The sequence below is a fragment of the Hypanus sabinus genome, chromosome 13, assembly GCF_030144855.1.
Source record: "Hypanus sabinus isolate sHypSab1 chromosome 13, sHypSab1.hap1, whole genome shotgun sequence".
In the NCBI taxonomy this organism is placed as follows: Eukaryota; Metazoa; Chordata; class Chondrichthyes; order Myliobatiformes; family Dasyatidae; genus Hypanus; species Hypanus sabinus.
This window is the reverse complement of record NC_082718.1, coordinates 5,849,213-5,872,499: the sequence shown is the minus strand read 5'-3', so window position 1 is coordinate 5,872,499 and position 23,287 is coordinate 5,849,213. Positions and strand designations below refer to the sequence as shown.

Below are 23,287 nucleotides of genomic sequence, written 5' to 3'. Positions count from 1 at the left end.
ACCAGGCTGCTTCTGGTGCCTTTGGTCAGAATGTGACGTTACTGTAGATCAAATCCTGCAGCTGTACAACAGGGCTAAACTCCAGGCTCACAGAGCTGTACAACAGGGCTAAACTCCAGGCTCACAGAGCTGTACAACAGGGCTAAACTCCAGGGTCGCTGGGCTGTACAACATGGCTAAACTCCAGGGTAACAGAGCTGTACAACAGGGCTAAACTCCAGGGTCACAGAGCTGTACAACAGGGCTAAACTCCAGGGTCACAGAGCTGTACAACATGGCTAAACTCCAGGCTCACAGAGCTGTACAACAGGGCTAAACTCCAGGCTCACAGAGCTGTACAACAGGGCTAAACTCCAGGGTCACAGAGCTGTACAACAGGGCTAAACTCCAGGCTCACAGAGCTGTACAACAGGGCTAAACTCCAGGCTCACAGAGCTGTACAACAGGGCTAAACTCCAGGCTCACAGAGCTGTACAACAGGGCTAAACTCCAGGGTCACAGAGCTGTACAACAGGGCTAAACTCCAGGCTCACAGAGCTGTACAACAGGGCTAAACTCCAGGGTCACAGAGCTGTACAACAGGGCTAAACTCCAGGGTCACAGAGCTGTACAACAGGGCTAAACTCCAGGCTCACAGAGCTGTACAACAGGGCTAAACTCCAGGCTCACAGAGCTGTACAACAGGGCTAAACTCCAGGGTCACAGAGCTGTACGACAGGGCTAAACTCCAGGGTCACAGAGCTGTACGACAGGGCTAAACTCCAGGGTCACAGAGCTGTACAACAGGGCTAAACTCCAGGGTCACAGAGCTGTACGACAGGGCTAAACTCCAGGGTCACAGAGCTGTACGACAGGGCTAAACTCCAGGGTCACAGAGCTGTACAACAGGGCTAAACTCCAGGGTCATAGAGCTGTACCACATGGCTAAACTCCAGGGTAATAGAGCTGTACAACAGGGCTAAACTCCAGGTTCACAGAGCTGTACAACAGGGCTAAACTCCAGGCTCACAGAGCTGTACAACAGGGCTAAACTCCAGGCTCACAGAGCTGTACAACAGGGCTAAACTCCAGGCTCACAGAGCTGTACAACAGGGCTAAACTCCAGGGTCACAGAGCTGTACAACAGGGCTAAACTCCAGGCTCACAGAGCTGTACAACAGGGCTAAACTCCAGGGTCACAGAGCTGTACAACAGGGCTAAACTCCAGGGTCACAGAGCTGTACAACAGGGCTAAACTCCAGGCTCACAGAGCTGTACAACAGGGCTAAACTCCAGGGTCACAGAGCTGTACAACAGGGCTAAACTCCAGGCTCACAGAGCTGTACGACAGGGCTAAACTCCAGGGTCACAGAGCTGTACGACAGGGCTAAACTCCAGGGTCACAGAGCTGTACAACAGGGCTAAACTCCAGGGTCACAGAGCTGTACGACAGGGCTAAACTCCAGGGTCACAGAGCTGTACGACAGGGCTAAACTCCAGGGTCACAGAGCTGTACAACAGGGCTAAACTCCAGGGTCATAGAGCTGTACCACATGGCTAAACTCCAGGGTAATAGAGCTGTACAACAGGGCTAAACTCCAGGTTCACAGAGCTGTACAACAGGGCTAAACTCCAGGCTCACAGAGCTGTACAACAGGGCTAAACTCCAGGCTCACAGAGCTGTACAACAGGGCTAAACTCCAGGCTCACAGAGCTGTACAACATGGCTAAACTCCAGGGTCACAGAGCTGTACAACAGGGCTAAACTCCAGGCTCACAGAGCTGTACAACAGGGCTAAACTCCAGGCTCACAGAGCTGTACAACAGGGCTAAACTCCAGGCTCAGAGTTGTACAACAGGGCTAAACTCCAGGGTCACAGAGCTGTACAACAAGGCTAAACTCCAGGGTCACAGAGCTGTACAACAGGGCTAAACTCCAGGCTCACAGAGCTGTACAACAGGGCTAAACTCCAGGGTCATAGAGCTGTACCACATGGCTAAACTCCAGGGTCATAGAGCTGTACGACAGGGCTAAACTCCAGGGTCACAGAGCTGTACAACAAGGCTAAACTCCAGGGTCATAGAGCTGTACAACATGGCTAAACTCCAGGCTCACAGAGCTGTACAACAGGGCTAAACTCCAGGCTCACAGAGCTGTACAACATGGCTAAACTCCAAGGTCATAGAGCTGTACAACAGGGCTAAACACCAGGTTCACAGAGCTGTACAACAGGGCTAAACTCCAGGCTCACAGAGCTGTACAACAGGGCTAAACTCCAGGCTCACAGAGCTGTACAACAGGGCTAAACTCCAGGGTAACAGAGCTGTACAACAGGGCTAAACTCCAGGCTCACAGAGCTGTACAACAGGGCTAAACTCCAGGCTCACAGAGCTGTACAACAGGGCTAAACTCCAGGCTCACAGAGCTGTACAACATGGCTAAACTCCAGGGTCACAGAGCTGTACAACAGGGCTAAACTCCAGGCTCACAGAGCTGTACAACAGGGCTAAACTCCAGGCTCACAGAGCTGTACAACAGGGCTAAACTCCAGGCTCACAGAGCTGTACAACAGGGCTAAACTCCAGGCTCACAGAGCTGTACAACAGGGCTAAACTCCAGGCTCACAGAGCTGTACAACAGGGCTAAACTCCAGGCTCACAGAGCTGTACAACATGGCTAAACTCCAGACTCACAGAGCTGTACAACATGGCTAAACTCCAGGGTCACAGAGCTGTACGACATGGCTAAACTCCAGGGTCACAGAGCTGTACGACAGGGCTAAACTCCAGGGTCACAGAGCTGTACAACAGGGCTAAACTCCAGGGTCACAGAGCTGTACAACATGGCTAAACTCCAGGCTCACAGAGCTGTACAACAGGGCTAAACTCCAGGCTCACAGAGCTGTACAACAGGGCTAAACTCCAGGCTCACAGAGCTGTACAACAGGGCTAAACTCCAGGCTCAGAGTTGTACAACAGGGCTAAACTCCAGGGTCACAGAGCTGTACAACAAGGCTAAACTCCAGGGTCACAGAGCTGTACAACAGGGCTAAACTCCAGGCTCACAGAGCTGTACAACAGGGCTAAACTCCAGGGTCATAGAGCTGTACCACATGGCTAAACTCCAGGGTCATAGAGCTGTACGACAGGGCTAAACTCCAGGGTCACAGAGCTGTACAACAAGGCTAAACTCCAGGGTCATAGAGCTGTACAACATGGCTAAACTCCAGGCTCACAGAGCTGTACAACAGGGCTAAACTCCAGGCTCACAGAGCTGTACAACATGGCTAAACTCCAAGGTCATAGAGCTGTACAACAGGGCTAAACACCAGGTTCACAGAGCTGTACAACAGGGCTAAACTCCAGGCTCACAGAGCTGTACAACAGGGCTAAACTCCAGGCTCACAGAGCTGTACAACAGGGCTAAACTCCAGGGTCACAGAGCTGTACAACAGGGCTAAACTCCAGGCTCACAGAGCTGTACAACAGGGCTAAACTCCAGGCTCACAGAGCTGTACAACAGGGCTAAACTCCAGGCTCACAGAGCTGTACAACATGGCTAAACTCCAGGGTCACAGAGCTGTACAACAGGGCTAAACTCCAGGCTCACAGAGCTGTACAACAGGGCTAAACTCCAGGCTCACAGAGCTGTACAACAGGGCTAAACTCCAGGCTCACAGAGCTGTACAACAGGGCTAAACTCCAGGCTCACAGAGCTGTACAACAGGGCTAAACTCCAGGCTCACAGAGCTGTACAACAGGGCTAAACTCCAGGCTCACAGAGCTGTACAACATGGCTAAACTCCAGACTCACAGAGCTGTACAACATGGCTAAACTCCAGGGTCACAGAGCTGTACGACATGGCTAAACTCCAGGCTCACAGAGCTGTACAACAGGGCTAAACTCCAGGCTCACAGAGCTGTACAACATGGCTAAACTCCAAGGTCATAGAGCTGTACAACAGGGCTAAACTCCAGGTTCACAGAGCTGTACAACAGGGCTAAACTCCAGGCTCACAGAGCTGTACAACAGGGCTAAACTCCAGGCTCACAGAGCTGTACAACAGGGCTAAACTCCAGGGTCACAGAGCTGTACAACAGGGCTAAACTCCAGGCTCACAGAGCTGTACAACAGGGCTAAACTCCAGGCTCACAGAGCTGTACAACAGGGCTAAACTCCAGGCTCACAGAGCTGTACAACATGGCTAAACTCCAGGGTCACAGAGCTGTACAACAGGGCTAAACTCCAGGCTCACAGAGCTGTACAACAGGGCTAAACTCCAGGCTCACAGAGCTGTACAACAGGGCTAAACTCCAGGCTCACAGAGCTGTACAACAGGGCTAAACTCCAGGCTCACAGAGCTGTACAACAGGGCTAAACTCCAGGCTCACAGAGCTGTACAACAGGGCTAAACTCCAGGCTCACAGAGCTGTACAACAGGGCTAAACTCCAGGCTCACAGAGCTGTACAACATGGCTAAACTCCAGGCTCACAGAACTGTACAACATGGCTAAACTCCAGGCTCACAGAGCTGTACAACATGGCTAAACTCCAGGCTCACAGAGCTGTACAACAGGGCTAAACTCCAGGCTCACAGAGCTGTACAACAGGGCTAAACTCCAGGCTCACAGAGCTGTACAACAGGGCTAAACTCCAGGCTCACAGAGCTGTACAACAGGGCTAAACTCCAGGCTCACAGAGCTGTACAACATGGCTAAACTCCAGGCTCACAGAGCTGTACAACATGGCTAAACTCCAGGCTCACAGAGCTGTACAACAGGGCTAAACTCCAGGCTCACAGAGCTGTACAACAGGGCTAAACTCCAGGCTCACAGAGCTGTACAACAGGGCTAAACTCCAGGCTCACAGAGCTGTACAACAGGGCTAAACTCCAGGCTCACAGAGCTGTACAACAGGGCTAAACTCCAGGCTCACAGAGCTGTACAACAGGGCTAAACTCCAGGCTCACAGAGCTGTACAACATGGCTAAACTCCAGGCTCACAGAGCTGTACAACATGGCTAAACTCCAGGCTCACAGAGCTGTACAACAGGACTAAACTCCATGGTCACAGGGCTGTACAACAGGGCTATACTCCAGGGTCACAGAGCTGTACAACATGGCTAAACTCCAGGGTCACAGAGCTGTACAACAGGGCTAAACTCCAGGCTCACAGAGCTGTACAACAGGGCTAAACTCCAGGTTCACAGAGCTGTACAACAGGGCTAAACTCCAGGGTCACAGAGCTGTACAACAGGGCTAAACTCCAGGGTCACAGAGCTGTACAACAGGGCTAAACTCCAGGCTCACAGAGCTGTACAACAGGGCTAAACTCCAGGCTCACAGAGCTGTACAACAGGGCTAAACTCCAGGCTCACAGAGCTGTACAACAGGGCTAAACTCCAGGCTCACAGAGCTGTACAACAGGGCTAAACTCCAGGCTCACATAGCTGTACAACAGGGCTAAATCCAGGGTCACAGAGCTGTACAACAGGGCTAAACTCCAGGGTCACAGAGCTGTACAACAGGGCTAAACTCCAGGCTCACAGAGCTGTACAACAGGGCTAAACTCCAGGCTCACAGAGCTGTACAACAGGGCTAAACTCCAGGCTCACAGAGCTGTACAACAGGGCTAAACTCCAGGCTCAGAGTTGTACAACAGGGCTAAACTCCAGGGTCACAGAGCTGTACAACAGGGATAAACTCCAGGCTCACAGAGGTGTACAACAGGGCTAAACTCCAGGGTCACAGAGCTGTACAACAGGGCTAAACTCCAGGCTCACAGGGCTGTACAACATGGCTAAACTCCAGGGTCACAGAGCTGTACAACAGGGCTAAACTCCAGGCTCACAGAGCTGTACAACAGGGCTAAACTCCAGGCTCACAGAGCTGTACAACATGGCTAAACTCCAGGCTCACAGAGCTGTACAACATGGCTAAACTCCAGGCTCACAGAGCTGTACAACAGGGCTAAACTCCAGGGTCACAGGGCTGTACAACAGGGCTATACTCCAGGGTCACAGAGCTGTACAACATGGCTAAACTCCAGGGTCACAGAGCTGTACAACATGGCTAAACTCCAGGCTCACAGAGCTGTACAACATGGCTAAACTCCAGGCTCACAGAGCTGTACAACAGGGCTAAACTCCAGGCTCACAGAGCTGTACAACAGGGCTAAACTCCAGGTTCACAGAGCTGTACAACAGGGCTAAACTCCAGGGTCACAGAGCTGTACAACAGGGCTAAACTCCAGGGTCACAGAGCTGTACAACAGGGCTAAACTCCAGGCTCACAGAGCTGTACAACAGGGCTAAACTCCAGGCTCACAGAGCTGTACAACAGGGCTAAACTCCAGGCTCACAGAGCTGTACAACAGGGCTAAACTCCAGGCTCACAGAGCTGTACAACAGGGCTAAACTCCAGGCTCACAGAGCTGTACAACAGGGCTAAATCCAGGGTCACAGAGCTGTACAACAGGGCTAAACTCCAGGCTCACAGAGCTGTACAACAGGGCTAAACTCCAGGCTCACAGAGCTGTACAACAGGGCTAAACTCCAGGCTCACAGAGCTGTACGACATGGCTAAACTCCAGGCTCACAGAGCTGTACAACAGGGCTAAACTCCAGGCTCACAGAGCTGTACAACATGGCTAAACTCCAAGGTCATAGAGCTGTACAACAGGGCTAAACTCCAGGTTCACAGAGCTGTACAACAGGGCTAAACTCCAGGCTCACAGAGCTGTACAACAGGGCTAAACTCCAGGCTCACAGAGCTGTACAACAGGGCTAAACTCCAGGCTCACAGAGCTGTACAACAGGGCTAAACTCCAGGCTCACAGAGCTGTACAACAGGGCTAAACTCCAGGGTCACAGTGCTGTACAACAGGGCTAAACTCCAGGCTCACAGAGCTGTACAACAGGGCTAAACTCCAGGCTCACAGAGCTGTACAACAGGGCTAAACTCCAGGCTCACAGAGCTGTACAACAGGGCTAAACTCCAGGCTCACAGAGCTGTACAACAGGGCTAAACTCCAGGGTCACAGAGCTGTACAACAGGGCTAAACTCCAGGCTCACAGAGCTGTACAACAGGGCTAAACTCCAGGCTCACAGAGCTGTACAACAGGGCTAAACTCCAGGCTCACAGAGCTGTACAACAGGGCTAAACTCCAGGCTCACAGAACTGTACAACATGGCTAAACTCCAGGCTCACAGAGCTGTACAACAGGGCTAAACTCCAGGGTCACAGGGCTGTACAACAGGGCTAAACTCCAGGGTCACAGGGCTGTTCAACAGGGCTAAACTCCAGGGTCACAGAGCTGTACAACATGGCTAAACTCCAGGGTCACAGAGCTGTACAACATGGCTAAACTCCAGGGTCACAGAGCTGTACAACAGGGCTAAACTCCAGGCTCACAGAGCTGTACAACAGGGCTAAACTCCAGGCTCACAGAGCTGTACAACATGGCTAAACTCCAGGGTCACAGAGCTGTACAACATGGCTAAACTCCAGGGTCACAGAGCGGTACAACAGGGCTAAACTCCAGGGTCACAGAGCGGTACAACAGGGCTAAACTCCAGGCTCACAGAGCGGTACAACAGGGCTAAACTCCAGGCACAGAGTTGTACAACAGGGCTAAACTCCAGGCTCAGAGTTGTACAACAGGGCTAAACTCCAGGCTCACAGAGCTGTACAACAGGGCTAAACTCCAGGCTCACAGAGCTGTACAACAGGGCTAAACTCCAGGCTCACAGAGCTGTACAACAGGGCTAAACTCCAGGCTCACAGAGCTGTACAACAGGGCTAAACTCCAGGCTCACAGAGCTGTACAACAGGGCTAAACTCCAGGCTCACAGAGCTGTACAACAGGGCTAAACTCCAGGCTCACAGAGCTGTACAACAGGGCTAAACTCCAGGCTCACAGAGCTGTACAACAGGGCTAAACTCCAGAGTCACAGAGCTGTACAACAGGGCTAAACTCCAGGCTCACAGAGCTGTACAACAGGGCTAAACTCCAGGGTCACAGAGCTGTACAACAGGGCTAAACTCCAGGCTCACAGAGCTGTACAACAGGGCTAAACTCCAGGCTCACAGAGCTGTACAACAGGGCTAAACTCCAGGCTCACAGGGCTGTACAACATGGCTAAACTCCAGGCTCACAGAGCTGTACAACAGGGCTAAACTCCAGGCTCACAGAGCTGTACAACAGGGCTAAACTCCAGGGTCACAGAGCTGTACAACAGGGCTAAACTCCAGGCTCACAGAGCTGTACAACAGGGCTAAACTCCAGGTTCACAGAGCTGTACAACAGGGCTAAACTCCAGGGTCACAGAGCTGTACAACATGGCTAAACTCCAGGGTCACAGAGCTGTACAACAGGGCTAAACTCCAGGCTCACAGAGCTGTACAACAGGGCTAAACTCCAGGCTCACAGAGCTGTACAACAGGGCTAAACTCCAGGCTCACCGAGCTGTACAACAGGGCTATACTCCAGGGTCACAGAGCTGTACAACATGGCTAAACTCCAGGGTCACAGAGCTGTACAACATGGCTAAACTCCAGGCTCACAGAGCTGTACAACATGGCTAAACTCCAGGGTCACAGAGCTGTACAACAGGGCTAAACTCCAGGCTCACAGAGCTGTACAACAGGGCTAAACTCCAGGTTCACAGAGCTGTACAACAGGGCTAAACTCCAGGGTCACAGAGCTGTACAACAGGGCTAAACTCCAGGGTCACAGAGCTGTACAACAGGGCTAAACTCCAGGCTCACAGAGCTGTACAACAGGGCTAAACTCCAGGCTCACAGAGCTGTACAACAGGGCTAAACTCCAGGCTCACAGAGCTGTACAACAGGGCTAAACTCCAGGCTCACAGAGCTGTACAACAGGGCTAAACTCCAGGCTCACAGAGCTGTACAACAGGGCTAAATCCAGGGTCACAGAGCTGTACAACAGGGCTAAACTCCAGGGTCACAGAGCTGTACAACAGGGCTAAACTCCAGGCTCACAGAGCTGTACAACAGGTCTAAACTCCAGGGTCACAGAGCTGTACAACAGGGCTAAACTCCAGGCTCAGAGTTGTACAACAGGGCTAAACTCCAGGGTCACAGAGCTGTACAACAAGGCTAAACTCCAGGGTCACAGAGCTGTAGAACAGGGCTAAACTCCAGGCTCACAGAGCTGTACAACAGGGCTAAACTCCAGGCTCACAGAGCTGTACCACATGGCTAAACTCCAGGCTCACAGAGCTGTACGACAGGGCTAAACTCCAGGCTCACAGAGCTGTACGACAGGGCTATACTCCAGGCTCACAGAGCTGTACAACATGGCTAAACTCCAGGGTCATAGAGCTGTACAACATGGCTAAACTCCAGGCTCACAGAGCTGTACAACATGGCTAAACTCCAGGCTCACAGAGCTGTACAACATGGCTAAACTCCAAGGTCATAGAGCTGTACAACAGGGCTAAACTCCAGGTTCACAGAGCTGTACAACAGGGCTAAACTCCAGGCTCACAGAGCTGTACAACAGGGCGAAACTCCAGGCTCACAGAGCTGTACAACAGGGCTAAACTCCAGGCTCACAGAGCTGTACAACAGGGCTAAACTCCAGGCTCACAGAGCTGTACAACAGGGCTAAACTCCAGGGTCACATGCTGTACAACAGGGCTATAATCCAGGGTCACAGAGCTGTACAACATGGCTAAACTCCAGGGTCACAGAGCTGTACAACAGGGCTAAACTCCAGGGTCACAGAGCTGTACAACAGGGCTAAACTCCAGGGTCACAGAGCTGTACAACAGGGCTAAACTCCAGGCTCACAGAGCTGTACAACATGGCTAAACTCCAGGCTCACAGAGCTGTACAACAGGGCTAAACTCCAGGGTCACAGGGCTGTACAACAGGGCTAAACTCCAGGGTCACAGCGCTGTACAACAGGGCTAAACTCCAGGCTCACAGAGCTGTACAACAGGGCTAAACTCCAGGCTCACAGAGCTGTACAACAGGGCTAAACTCCAGGCTCACAGAGCTGTATAACAGGGCAAAACTCCAGGCTCACAGAGCTGTACAACAGGGCTAAACTCCAGGCTCACAGAGCTGTACAACAGGGCTAAACTCCAGGCTCACAGAGCTGTACAACAGGGCTAAACTCCAGGCTCACAGAGCTGTACAACAGGGCTAAACTCCAGGCTCACAGAGCTGTACAACAGGGCTAAACTCCAGGCTCACAGAGCTGTACAACAGGGCTAAACTCCAGGCTCACAGAGCTGTACAACAGGGCTAAACTCCAGGCTCACAGAGCTGTACAACAGGGCTAAACTCCAGGCTCACAGAGCTGTACAACAGGGCTAAACTCCAGGCTCACAGAGCTGTACAACAGGGCTAAACTCCAGGCTCACAGAGCTGTACAACAGGGCTAAACTCCAGGCTCACAGCGCTGTACAACAGGGCTAAACTCCAGGCTCACAGAGCTGTACAACAGGGCTAAACTCCAGGCTCACAGAGCTGTACAACAGGGCTAAACTCCAGGCTCACAGAGCTGTACAACAGGGCTAAACTCCAGGCTCACAGAGCTGTACAACAGGGCTAAACTCCAGGCACACAGAGCTGTACAACAGGGCTAAACTCCAGGCTCACAGAGCTGTACAACAGGGCTAAACTCCAGGCTCACAGAGCTGTACAACAGGGCTAAACTCCAGGCTCACAGAGCTGTACAACAGGGCTAAACTCCAGGCTCACAGAGCTGTACAACAGGGCTAAACTCCAGGGTCACAGAGCTGTACAACAGGGCTAAACTCCAGGCTCACAGAGCTGTACAACATGGCTAAACTCCAGGCTCACAGAGCTGTACAACAGGGCTAAACTCCAGGGTCACAGGGCTGTACAACAGGGCTAAACTCCAGGGTCACAGAGCTGTACAACAGGGCTAAACTCCAGGGTCACAGAGCTGTACAACATGGGTAAACTCCAGGCTCACAGAGCTGTACAACATGGCTAAACTCCAGGCTCACAGAGCTGTACAACAGGGCTAAACTCCAGGCTCACAGAGCTGTACAACAGGGCTAAACTCCAGGGTCACAGAGCTGTACAACAGGGCTAAACTCCAGGGTCACAGAGCTGTACAACATGGCTAAACTCCAGGGTCACAGAGCTGTACAACAGGGCTAAACTCCAGGCTCACAGAGCTGTACAACAGGGCTAAACTCCAGGCTCAGAGTTGTACAACAGGGCTAAACTCCAGGCTCACAGAGCTGTACAACAGGGCTAAACTCCAGCCTCACAGAGCTGTACAACAGGGCTAAAGTCCAGGCTCACAGAGCTGTACAACAGGGCTAAACTCCAGGCTCACAGAGCTGTACAACAGGGCTAAACTCCAGGCTCACAGCGCTGTACAACAGGGCTAAACTCCAGGCTCACAGAGCTGTACAACAGGGCTAAACTCCAGGGTCAGAGAGCTGTACAACAGGGCTAAACTCCAGGCTCACAGAGCTGTACAACAGGGCTAAACTCCAGGGTCACAGAGCTGTACAACAGGGCTAAACTCCAGGGTCACAGAGCTGTACAACAGGGCTAAACTCCAGGGTCACAGAGCTGTACAACATGGGTAAACTCCAGGCTCACAGAGCTGTACAACATGGCTAAACTCCAGGCTCACAGAGCTGTACAACAGGGCTAAACTCCAGGCTCACAGAGCTGTACAACAGGGCTAAACTCCAGGGTCACAGAGCTGTACAACAGGGCTAAACTCCAGGGTCACAGAGCTGTACAACATGGCTAAACTCCAGGGTCACAGAGCTGTACAACAGGGCTAAACTCCAGGCTCACAGAGCTGTACAACAGGGCTAAACTCCAGGCTCAGAGTTGTACAACAGGGCTAAACTCCAGGCTCACAGAGCTGTACAACAGGGCTAAACTCCAGCCTCACAGAGCTGTACAACAGGGCTAAAGTCCAGGCTCACAGAGCTGTACAACAGGGCTAAACTCCAGGCTCACAGAGCTGTACAACAGGGCTAAACTCCAGGCTCACAGAGCTGTACAACAGGGCTAAACTCCAGGCTCACAGGGCTGTACATCATGGCTAAACTCCAGGGTCACAGGGCTGTACAACAGGGCTAAACTCCAGGGTCACAGAGCTGTACAACAGGGCTAAACTCCAGGCTCACAGAGCTGTACAACAGGGCTAAACTCCAGGCTCACAGAGCTGTACAACAGGGCTAAACTCCAGGGTCACATGCTGTACAACAGGGCTATAATCCAGGGTCACAGAGCTGTACAACATGGCTAAACTCCAGGGTCACAGAGCTGTACAACAGGGCTAAACTCCAGGGTCACAGAGCTGTACAACAGGGCTAAACTCCAGGGTCACAGAGCTGTACAACAGGGCTAAACTCCAGGCTCACAGAGCTGTACAACATGGCTAAACTCCAGGCTCACAGAGCTGTACAACAGGGCTAAACTCCAGGGTCACAGGGCTGTACAACAGGGCTAAACTCCAGGGTCACAGCGCTGTACAACAGGGCTAAACTCCAGGCTCACAGAGCTGTACAACAGGGCTAAACTCCAGGCTCACAGAGCTGTACAACAGGGCTAAACTCCAGGCTCACAGAGCTGTATAACAGGGCAAAACTCCAGGCTCACAGAGCTGTACAACAGGGCTAAACTCCAGGCTCACAGAGCTGTACAACAGGGCTAAACTCCAGGCTCACAGAGCTGTACAACAGGGCTAAACTCCAGGCTCACAGAGCTGTACAACAGGGCTAAACTCCAGGCTCACAGAGCTGTACAACAGGGCTAAACTCCAGGCTCACAGAGCTGTACAACAGGGCTAAACTCCAGGCTCACAGAGCTGTACAACAGGGCTAAACTCCAGGCTCACAGAGCTGTACAACAGGGCTAAACTCCAGGCTCACAGAGCTGTACAACAGGGCTAAACTCCAGGCTCACAGAGCTGTACAACAGGGCTAAACTCCAGGCTCACAGAGCTGTACAACAGGGCTAAACTCCAGGCTCACAGAGCTGTACAACAGGGCTAAACTCCAGGCTCACAGAGCTGTACAACAGGGCTAAACTCCAGGCTCACAGAGCTGTACAACAGGGCTAAACTCCAGGCTCACAGAGCTGTACAACAGGGCTAAACTCCAGGCTCACAGAGCTGTACAACAGGGCTAAACTCCAGGCACACAGAGCTGTACAACAGGGCTAAACTCCAGGCTCACAGAGCTGTACAACAGGGCTAAACTCCAGGCTCACAGAGCTGTACAACAGGGCTAAACTCCAGGCTCACAGAGCTGTACAACAGGGCTAAACTCCAGGCTCACAGAGCTGTACAACAGGGCTAAACTCCAGGCTCACAGAGCTGTACAACAGGGCTAAACTCCAGCCTCACAGAGCTGTACAACAGGGCTAAAGTCCAGGCTCACAGAGCTGTACAACAGGGCTAAACTCCAGGCTCACAGAGCTGTACAACAGGGCTAAACTCCAGGCTCACAGAGCTGTACAACAGGGCTAAACTCCAGGCTCACAGAGCTGTACAACAGGGCTAAACTCCAGGGTCAGAGAGCTGTACAACAGGGCTAAACTCCAGGCTCACAGAGCTGTACAACAGGGCTAAACTCCAGGGTCACAGAGCTGTACAACAGGGCTAAACTCCAGGGTCACAGAGCTGTACAACAGGGCTAAACTCCAGGCTCACAGAGCTGTACAACAGGGCTAAACTCCAGGCTCACAGAGCTGTACAACAGGGCTAAACTCCAGGCTCACAGGGCTGTACATCATGGCTAAACTCCAGGGTCACAGGGCTGTACAACAGGGCTAAACTCCAGGGTCACAGAGCTGTACAACAGGGCTAAACTCCAGGCTCACAGAGCTGTACAACAGGGCTAAACTCCAGGCTCACAGAGCTGTACAACAGGGCTAAACTCCAGGGTCACATGCTGTACAACAGGGCTATAATCCAGGGTCACAGAGCTGTACAACATGGCTAAACTCCAGGGTCACAGAGCTGTACAACAGGGCTAAACTCCAGGGTCACAGAGCTGTACAACAGGGCTAAACTCCAGGGTCACAGAGCTGTACAACAGGGCTAAACTCCAGGCTCACAGAGCTGTACAACATGGCTAAACTCCAGGCTCACAGAGCTGTACAACAGGGCTAAACTCCAGGGTCACAGGGCTGTACAACAGGGCTAAACTCCAGGGTCACAGCGCTGTACAACAGGGCTAAACTCCAGGCTCACAGAGCTGTACAACAGGGCTAAACTCCAGGCTCACAGAGCTGTACAACAGGGCTAAACTCCAGGCTCACAGAGCTGTATAACAGGGCAAAACTCCAGGCTCACAGAGCTGTACAACAGGGCTAAACTCCAGGCTCACAGAGCTGTACAACAGGGCTAAACTCCAGGCTCACAGAGCTGTACAACAGGGCTAAACTCCAGGCTCACAGAGCTGTACAACAGGGCTAAACTCCAGGCTCACAGAGCTGTACAACAGGGCTAAACTCCAGGCTCACAGAGCTGTACAACAGGGCTAAACTCCAGGCTCACAGAGCTGTACAACAGGGCTAAACTCCAGGCTCACAGAGCTGTACAACAGGGCTAAACTCCAGGCTCACAGAGCTGTACAACAGGGCTAAACTCCAGGCTCACAGAGCTGTACAACAGGGCTAAACTCCAGGCTCACAGAGCTGTACAACAGGGCTAAACTCCAGGCTCACAGAGCTGTACAACAGGGCTAAACTCCAGGCTCACAGAGCTGTACAACAGGGCTAAACTCCAGGCTCACAGAGCTGTACAACAGGGCTAAACTCCAGGCTCACAGAGCTGTACAACAGGGCTAAACTCCAGGCACACAGAGCTGTACAACAGGGCTAAACTCCAGGCTCACAGAGCTCTACAACAGGGCTAAACTCCAGGCTCACAGAGCTGTACAATAGGGCTTAACTCCAGGCTCACAGAGCTGTACAACAGGGCTAAACTCCAGGCTCACAGAGCTGTACAACAGGGCTAAACTCCAGGGTCACAGAGCTGTACAACAGGGCTAAACTCCAGGCTCACAGAGCTGTACAACATGGCTAAACTCCAGGATCACAGAGCTGTACAACAGGGCTAAACTCCAGGGTCACAGGGCTGTACAACAGGGCTAAACTCCAGGGTCACAGAGCTGTACAACAGGGCTAAACTCCAGGGTCACAGAGCTGTACAACATGGCTAAACTCCAGGCTCACAGAGCTGTACAACATGGCTAAACTCCAGGCTCACAGAGCTGTACAACAGGGCTAAACTCCAGGCTCACAGAGCTGTACAACAGGGCTAAACTCCAGGGTCACAGAGCTGTACAACAGGGCTAAACTCCAGGGTCACAGAGCTGTACAACATGGCTAAACTCCAGGGTCACAGAGCTGTACAACAGGGCTAAACTCCAGGCTCACAGAGCTGTACAACAGGGCTAAACTCCAGGCTCAGAGTTGTACAACAGGGCTAAACTCCAGGCTCACAGAGCTGTACAACAGGGCTAAACTCCAGCCTCACAGAGCTGTACAACAGGGCTAAACTCCAGGCTCACAGAGCTGTACAACAGGGCTAAACTCCAGGCTCACAGAGCTGTACAACAGGGCTAAACTCCAGGCTCACAGAGCTGTACAACAGGGCTAAACTCCAGGCTCACAGAGCTGTACAACAGGGCTAAACTCCAGGGTCAGAGAGCTGTACAACAGGGCTAAACTCCAGGCTCACAGAGCTGTACAACAGGGCTAAACTCCAGGCTCACAGAGCTGTACAACAGGGCTAAACTCCAGGCTCACAGAGCTGTACAACAGGGCTAAACTCCAGGCTCACAGAGCTGTACAACAGGGCTAAACTCCAGGCTCACAGGGCTGTACAACATGGCTAAACTCCAGGGTCACAGGGCTGTACAACAGGGCTAAACTCCAGGGTCACAGAGCTGTACAACAGGGCTAAACTCCAGGCTCACAGAGCTGTACAACAGGGCTAAACTCCAGGCTCACAGAGCTGTACAACATGGCTAAACTCCAGGCTCACAGAGCTGTACAACAGGGCTAAACTCCAGGCTCACAGAGCTGTACAACAGGGCTAAATCCAGGGTCACAGAGCTGTACAACAGGGCTAAACTCCAGGGTCACAGAGCTGTACAACAGGGCTAAACTCCAGGCTCACAGAGCTGTACAACATGGCTAAACTCCAGGGTCACAGGGCTGTAGAACATGGCTAAACTCCAGGGTCACAGAGCTGTACAACATGGCTAAACTCCAGGCTCACAGAGCTGTACAACATGGCTAAACTCCAGGGTCACAGAGCTGTACAACATGGCTAAACTCCAGGGTCACAGAGCTGTATAACAGGGCTAAACTCCAGGCTCACAGAGCTGTACAACAGGGCTAAACTCCAGGTTCACAGAGCTGTACAACAGGGCTAAACTCCAGGGTCACAGAGCTGTACAACATGGCTAAACTCCAGGGTCACAGAGCTGTACAACAGGGCTAAACTCCAGGCTCACAGAGCTGTACAACAGGGCTAAACTCCAGGCTCTCAGAGCTGTACAACAGGGCTAAACTCCAGGCTCACAGAGCTGTACAAGAGGGCTAAACTCCAGGCTCACAGAGCTGTACAACAGGGCTAAACTCCAGGCTCACAGAGCTGTACAACAGGGCTAAACTCCAGGCTCACAGAGCTGTACAACAGGGCTAAACTCCAGGGTCACAGAGTTGTACAACAGGGCTAAACTCCAGGCTCACAGAGCTGTACAACAGGGCTAAACTCCAGGGTCATAGAGTTGTACAACAGGGCTAAACTCCAGGCTCACAGAGCTGTACAACAGGGCTAAACTCCAGGCTCACAGAGCTGTAGAACAGGGCTAAACTCCAGGCTCACAGAGCTGTACAACAGGGCTAAACTCCAGGCTCACAGGGCTGTACAACATGGCTAAACTCCAGGGTCACAGAGCTGTACAACAGGTCTAAACTCCAGGGTCACATGCTGTACAACAGGGCTATAATCCAGGGTCACAGAGCTGTACAACATGGCTAAAGTCCAGGGTCACAGGGCTGTACAACATGGCTAAACTCCAGGGTCACAGAGCTGTACAACATGGCTAAACTCCAGGCTCACAGAGTTGTACAACATGGCTAAACTCTAGGCTCACAGAGCTGTACAACATGGCTAAACTCCAGGGTCACAGAGCTGTACAACAGGGCTAAACTCCAGGCTCACAGAGCTGTACAACAGGGCTAAACTCCAGGTTCACAGAGCTGTACAACAGGGCTAAACTCCAGGGTCACAGAGCTGTACAACATGGCTAAACTCCAGGGTCACAGAGCTGTACAACAAGGCTAAACTCCAGGCTCACAGAGCTGTACAACAGGGCTAGACTCCAGGCTCACAGAGCTGTACAACAGGGCTAAACTCCAGGCTCACAGAGCTGTACAACAGGGCTAAACTCCAGGCTCACAGAGCTGTACAACAGGGCTAAACTCCAGGCTCACAGAGCTGTACAACAGGGCTAAACTCCAGGCTCACAGAGCTGTACAACAGGGCTAAACTCCAGGGTCATAGAGTTGTACAACAGGGCTAAACTCCAGGCTCACAGAGCTGTACAACAGGGCTAAACTCCAGGCTCACAGAGCTGTAGAACAGGGCTAAACTCCAGGCTCACAGAGCTGTAGAACAGGGCTAAACTCCAGGGTCACAGAGCTGTACAACAGGGCTAAACTCCAGGGTCACAGAGCTGTACAACAGGGCTAAACTCCAGGCTCACAGAGCTGTACAACAGGGCTAAACTCCAGGGTCACAGAGCTGTACAACATGGCTAAACTCCAGGCTCACAGAGCTGTACAACAGGGCTAAACTCCAGGCTCACAGAGCTGTACAACAGGGCTAAACTCCAGGCTCACAGAGCTGTACAACAGGGCTAAACTCCAGGGTCACAGAGCTGTACAACAGGGCTAAACTCCAGGGTCACAGAGCTGTACAACAGGGCTAAACTCCAGGCTCACAGAGCTGTACAACATGGCTAAACTCTAGGGTCACAGAGCTGTACAACATGGCTAAACTCCAGGGTCACAGAGCTGTACAACAGGGCTAAACTCCAGGCTCACAGAGCTGTACAACAGGGCTAAACTCCAGGTTCACAGAGCTGTACAACAGGGCTAAACTCCAGGGTCACAGAGCTGTAGAACAGGGCTAAACTCCAGGCTCACAGAGCTGTACAACATGGCTAAACTCCAGGCTCACAGAGCTGTACAACAGGGCTAAACTCCAGGCTCACAGAGCTGTACAACAGGGCTAAACTCCAGGGTCACAGAGCTGTACAACAGGGCTAAACTCCAGGGTCACAGAGCTGTACAACATGGCTAAACTCCAGGGTCACAGAGCTGTACAACAGGGCTAAACTCCAGGCTCACAGAGCTGTACAACAGGGCTAAACTCCAGGCTCAGAGTTGTACAACAGGGCTAAACTCCAGGCTCACAGAGCTGTACAACAGGGCTAAACTCCAGGGTCACAGAGCTGTACAACAGGGCTAAACTCCAGGCTCACAGAGCTGTACAACATGGCTAAACTCCAGGCTCACAGAGCTGTACAACAGGGCTAAACTCCAGGGTCACAGGGCTGTACAACAGGGCTAAACTCCAGGGTCACAGCGCTGTACAACAGGGCTAAACTCCAGGCTCACAGAGCTGTACAACAGGGCTAAACTCCAGGCTCACAGAGCTGTACAACAGGGCTAAACTCCAGGCTCACAGAGCTGTATAACAGGGCAAAACTCCAGGCTCACAGAGCTGTACAACAGGGCTAAACTCCAGGCTCACAGAGCTGTACAACAGGGCTAAACTCCAGGCTCACAGAGCTGTACAACAGGGCTAAACTCCAGGCTCACAGAGCTGTACAACAGGGCTAAACTCCAGGCTCACAGAGCTGTACAACAGGGCTAAACTCCAGGCTCACAGAGCTGTACAACAGGGCTAAACTCCAGGCTCACAGAGCTGTACAACAGGGCTAAACTCCAGGCTCACAGAGCTGTACAACAGGGCTAAACTCCAGGCTCACAGAGCTGTACAACAGGGCTAAACTCCAGGCTCACAGAGCTGTACAACAGGGCTAAACTCCAGGCTCACAGAGCTGTACAACAGGGCTAAACTCCAGGCTCACAGAGCTGTACAACAGGGCTAAACTCCAGGCTCACAGAGCTGTACAACAGGGCTAAACTCCAGGGTCAGAGAGCTGTACAACAGGGCTAAACTCCAGGCTCACAGAGCTGTACAACAGGGCTAAACTCCAGGCTCACAGAGCTGTACAACAGGGCTAAACTCCAGGCTCACAGAGCTGTACAACAGGGCTAAACTCCAGGCTCACAGAGCTGTACAACAGGGCTAAACTCCAGGCTCACAGGGCTGTACAACATGGCTAAACTCCAGGGTCACAGGGCTTTACAACAGGGCTAAACTCCAGGGTCACAGAGCTGTACAACAGGGCTAAACTCCAGGCTCACAGAGCTGTACAACAGGGCTAAACTCCAGGCTCACAGAGCTGTACAACATGGCTAAACTCCAGGCTCACAGAGCTGTACAACAGGGCTAAACTCCAGGCTCACAGAGCTGTACAACAGGGCTAAATCCAGGGTCACAGAGCTGTACAACAGGGCTAAACTCCAGGGTCACAGAGCTGTACAACAGGGCTAAACTCCAGGCTCACAGAGCTGTACAACATGGCTAAACTCCAGGGTCACAGGGCTGTAGAACATGGCTAAACTCCAGGGTCACAGAGCTGTACAACATGGCTAAACTCCAGGCTCACAGAGCTGTACAACATGGCTAAACTCCAGGGTCACAGAGCTGTACAACAGGGCTAAACTCCAGGCTCACAGAGCTGTACAACAGGGCTAAACTCCAGGTTCACAGAGCTGTACAACAGGGCTAAACTCCAGGGTCACAGAGCTGTACAACATGGCTAAACTCCAGGGTCACAGAGCTGTACAACAGGGCTAAACTCCAGGCTCACAGAGCTGTACAACAGGGCTAAACTCCAGGCTCTCAGAGCTGTACAACAGGGCTAAACTCCAGGCTCACAGAGCTGTACAAGAGGGCTAAACTCCAGGCTCACAGAGCTGTACAACAGGGCTAAACTCCAGGCTCACAGAGCTGTACAACAGGGCTAAACTCCAGGCTCACAGAGCTGTACAACAGGGCTAAACTCCAGGGTCATAGAGTTGTACAACAGGGCTAAACTCCAGGCTCACAGAGCTGTACAACAGGGCTAAACTCCAGGGTCATAGAGTTGTACAACAGGGCTAAACTCCAGGCTCACAGAGCTGTACAACAGGGCTAAACTCCAGGCTCACAGAGCTGTAGAACAGGGCTAAACTCCAGGCTCACAGAGCTGTACAACAGGGCTAAACTCCAGGCTCACAGGGCTGTACAACATGGCTAAACTCCAGGGTCACAGAGCTGTACAACAGGTCTAAACTCCAGGGTCACATGCTGTACAACAGGGCTATAATCCAGGGTCACAGAGCTGTACAACATGGCTAAAGTCCAGGGTCACAGGGCTGTACAACATGGCTAAACTCCAGGGTCACAGAGCTGTACAACATGGCTAAACTCCAGGCTCACAGAGTTGTACAACATGGCTAAACTCTAGGCTCACAGAGCTGTACAACATGGCTAAACTCCAGGGTCACAGAGCTGTACAACAGGGCTAAACTCCAGGCTCACAGAGCTGTACAACAGGGCTAAACTCCAGGTTCACAGAGCTGTACAACAGGGCTAAACTCCAGGGTCACAGAGCTGTACAACATGGCTAAACTCCAGGGTCACAGAGCTGTACAACAAGGCTAAACTCCAGGCTCACAGAGCTGTACAACAGGGCTAGACTCCAGGCTCACAGAGCTGTACAACAGGGCTAAACTCCAGGCTCACAGAGCTGTACAACAGGGCTAAACTCCAGGCTCACAGAGCTGTACAACAGGGCTAAACTCCAGGCTCACAGAGCTGTACAACAGGGCTAAACTCCAGGCTCACAGAGCTGTACAACAGGGCTAAACTCCAGGGTCATAGAGTTGTACAACAGGGCTAAACTCCAGGCTCACAGAGCTGTACAACAGGGCTAAACTCCAGGCTCACAGAGCTGTAGAACAGGGCTAAACTCCAGGCTCACAGAGCTGTAGAACAGGGCTAAACTCCAGGGTCACAGAGCTGTACAACAGGGCTAAACTCCAGGGTCACAGAGCTGTACAACAGGGCTAAACTCCAGGCTCACAGAGCTGTACAACAGGGCTAAACTCCAGGGTCACAGAGCTGTACAACATGGCTAAACTCCAGGCTCACAGAGCTGTACAACAGGGCTAAACTCCAGGCTCACAGAGCTGTACAACAGGGCTAAACTCCAGGCTCACAGAGCTGTACAACAGGGCTAAACTCCAGGGTCACAGAGCTGTACAACAGGGCTAAACTCCAGGGTCACAGAGCTGTACAACAGGGCTAAACTCCAGGCTCACAGAGCTGTACAACATGGCTAAACTCTAGGGTCACAGAGCTGTACAACATGGCTAAACTCCAGGGTCACAGAGCTGTACAACAGGGCTAAACTCCAGGCTCACAGAGCTGTACAACAGGGCTAAACTCCAGGTTCACAGAGCTGTACAACAGGGCTAAACTCCAGGGTCACAGAGCTGTAGAACAGGGCTAAACTCCAGGCTCACAGAGCTGTACAACATGGCTAAACTCCAGGCTCACAGAGCTGTACAACAGGGCTAAACTCCAGGCTCACAGAGCTGTACAACAGGGCTAAACTCCAGGGTCACAGAGCTGTACAACAGGGCTAAACTCCAGGGTCACAGAGCTGTACAACATGGCTAAACTCCAGGGTCACAGAGCTGTACAACAGGGCTAAACTCCAGGCTCACAGAGCTGTACAACAGGGCTAAACTCCAGGCTCAGAGTTGTACAACAGGGCTAAACTCCAGGCTCACAGAGCTGTACAACAGGGCTAAACACCAGCCTCACAGAGCTGTACAACAGGGCTAAACTCCAGGCTCACAGAGCTGTACAACAGGGCTAAACTCCAGGCTCACAGAGCTGTACAACAGGGCTAAACTCCAGGCTCACAGAGCTGTACAACAGGGCTAAACTCCAGGCTCACAGAGCTGTACAACAGGGCTAAACTCCAGGCTCACAGAGCTGTACAACAGGGCTAAACTCCAGGCTCACAGAGCTGTACAACAGGGCTAAACTCCAGGCTCACAGAGCTGTACAACAGGGCTAAACTCCAGGCTCACAGAGCTGTACAACAGGGCTAAACTCCAGGCTCACAGAGCTGTACAACAGGGCTAAACTCGAGGCTCACAGGGCTGTACAACATGGCTAAACTCCAGGGTCACAGGGCTGTACAACAGGGCTAAACTCCAGGGTCACAGAGCTGTACAACAGGGCTAAACTCCAGGCTCACAGAGCTGTACAACAGGGCTAAACTCCAGGCTCACAGAGCTGTACAACATGGCTAAACTCCAGGCTCACAGAGCTGTACAACAGGGCTAAACTCCAGGGTCACATGCTGTACAACAGGGCTATAATCCAGGGTCACAGAGCTGTACAACATGGCTAAACTCCAGGGTCACAGGGCTGTACAACATGGCTAAACTCCAGGGTCACAGAGCTGTACAACATGGCTAAACTCCAGGCTCACAGAGCTGTACAACATGGCTAAACTCCAGGGTCACAGAGCTGTACAACAGGGCTAAACTCCAGGCTCACAGAGCTGTACAACAGGGCTAAACTCCAGGTTCACAGAGCTGTACAACAGGGCTAAACTCCAGGGTCACAGAGCTGTACAACATGGCTAAACTCCAGGGTCACAGAGCTGTACAACAGGGCTAAACTCCAGGCTCACAGAGCTGTACAACAGGGCTAAACTCCAGGCTCTCAGAGCTGTACAACAGGGCTAAACTCCAGGCTCACAGAGCTGTACAAGAGGGCTAAACTCCAGGCTCACAGAGCTGTACAACAGGGCTAAACTCCAGGCTCACAGAGCTGTACAACAGGGCTAAACTCCAGGCTCACAGAGCTGTACAACAGGGCTAAACTCCAGGGTCACATGCTGTACAACAGGGCTATAATCCAGGGTCACAGAGCTGTACAACATGGCTAAAGTCCAGGGTCACAGGGCTGTACAACATGGCTAAACTCCAGGGTCACAGAGCTGCACAACATGGCTAAACTCCAGGCTCACAGAGTTGTACAACATGGCTAAACTCTAGGGTCACAGAGCTGTACAACATGGCTAAACTCCAGGGTCACAGAGCTGT

General features: G+C 52.2%; 1 protein-coding gene across 1 annotated transcript in view; it reads left to right on the top strand.

The window, feature by feature from the left end:
* LOC132404298 (carboxypeptidase A1-like) overlaps nucleotides 1–23,287 on the top strand; it is a 55,816-nt gene that overhangs the window by 5,620 nt on the left and 26,909 nt on the right. The window lies entirely within an intron of this gene.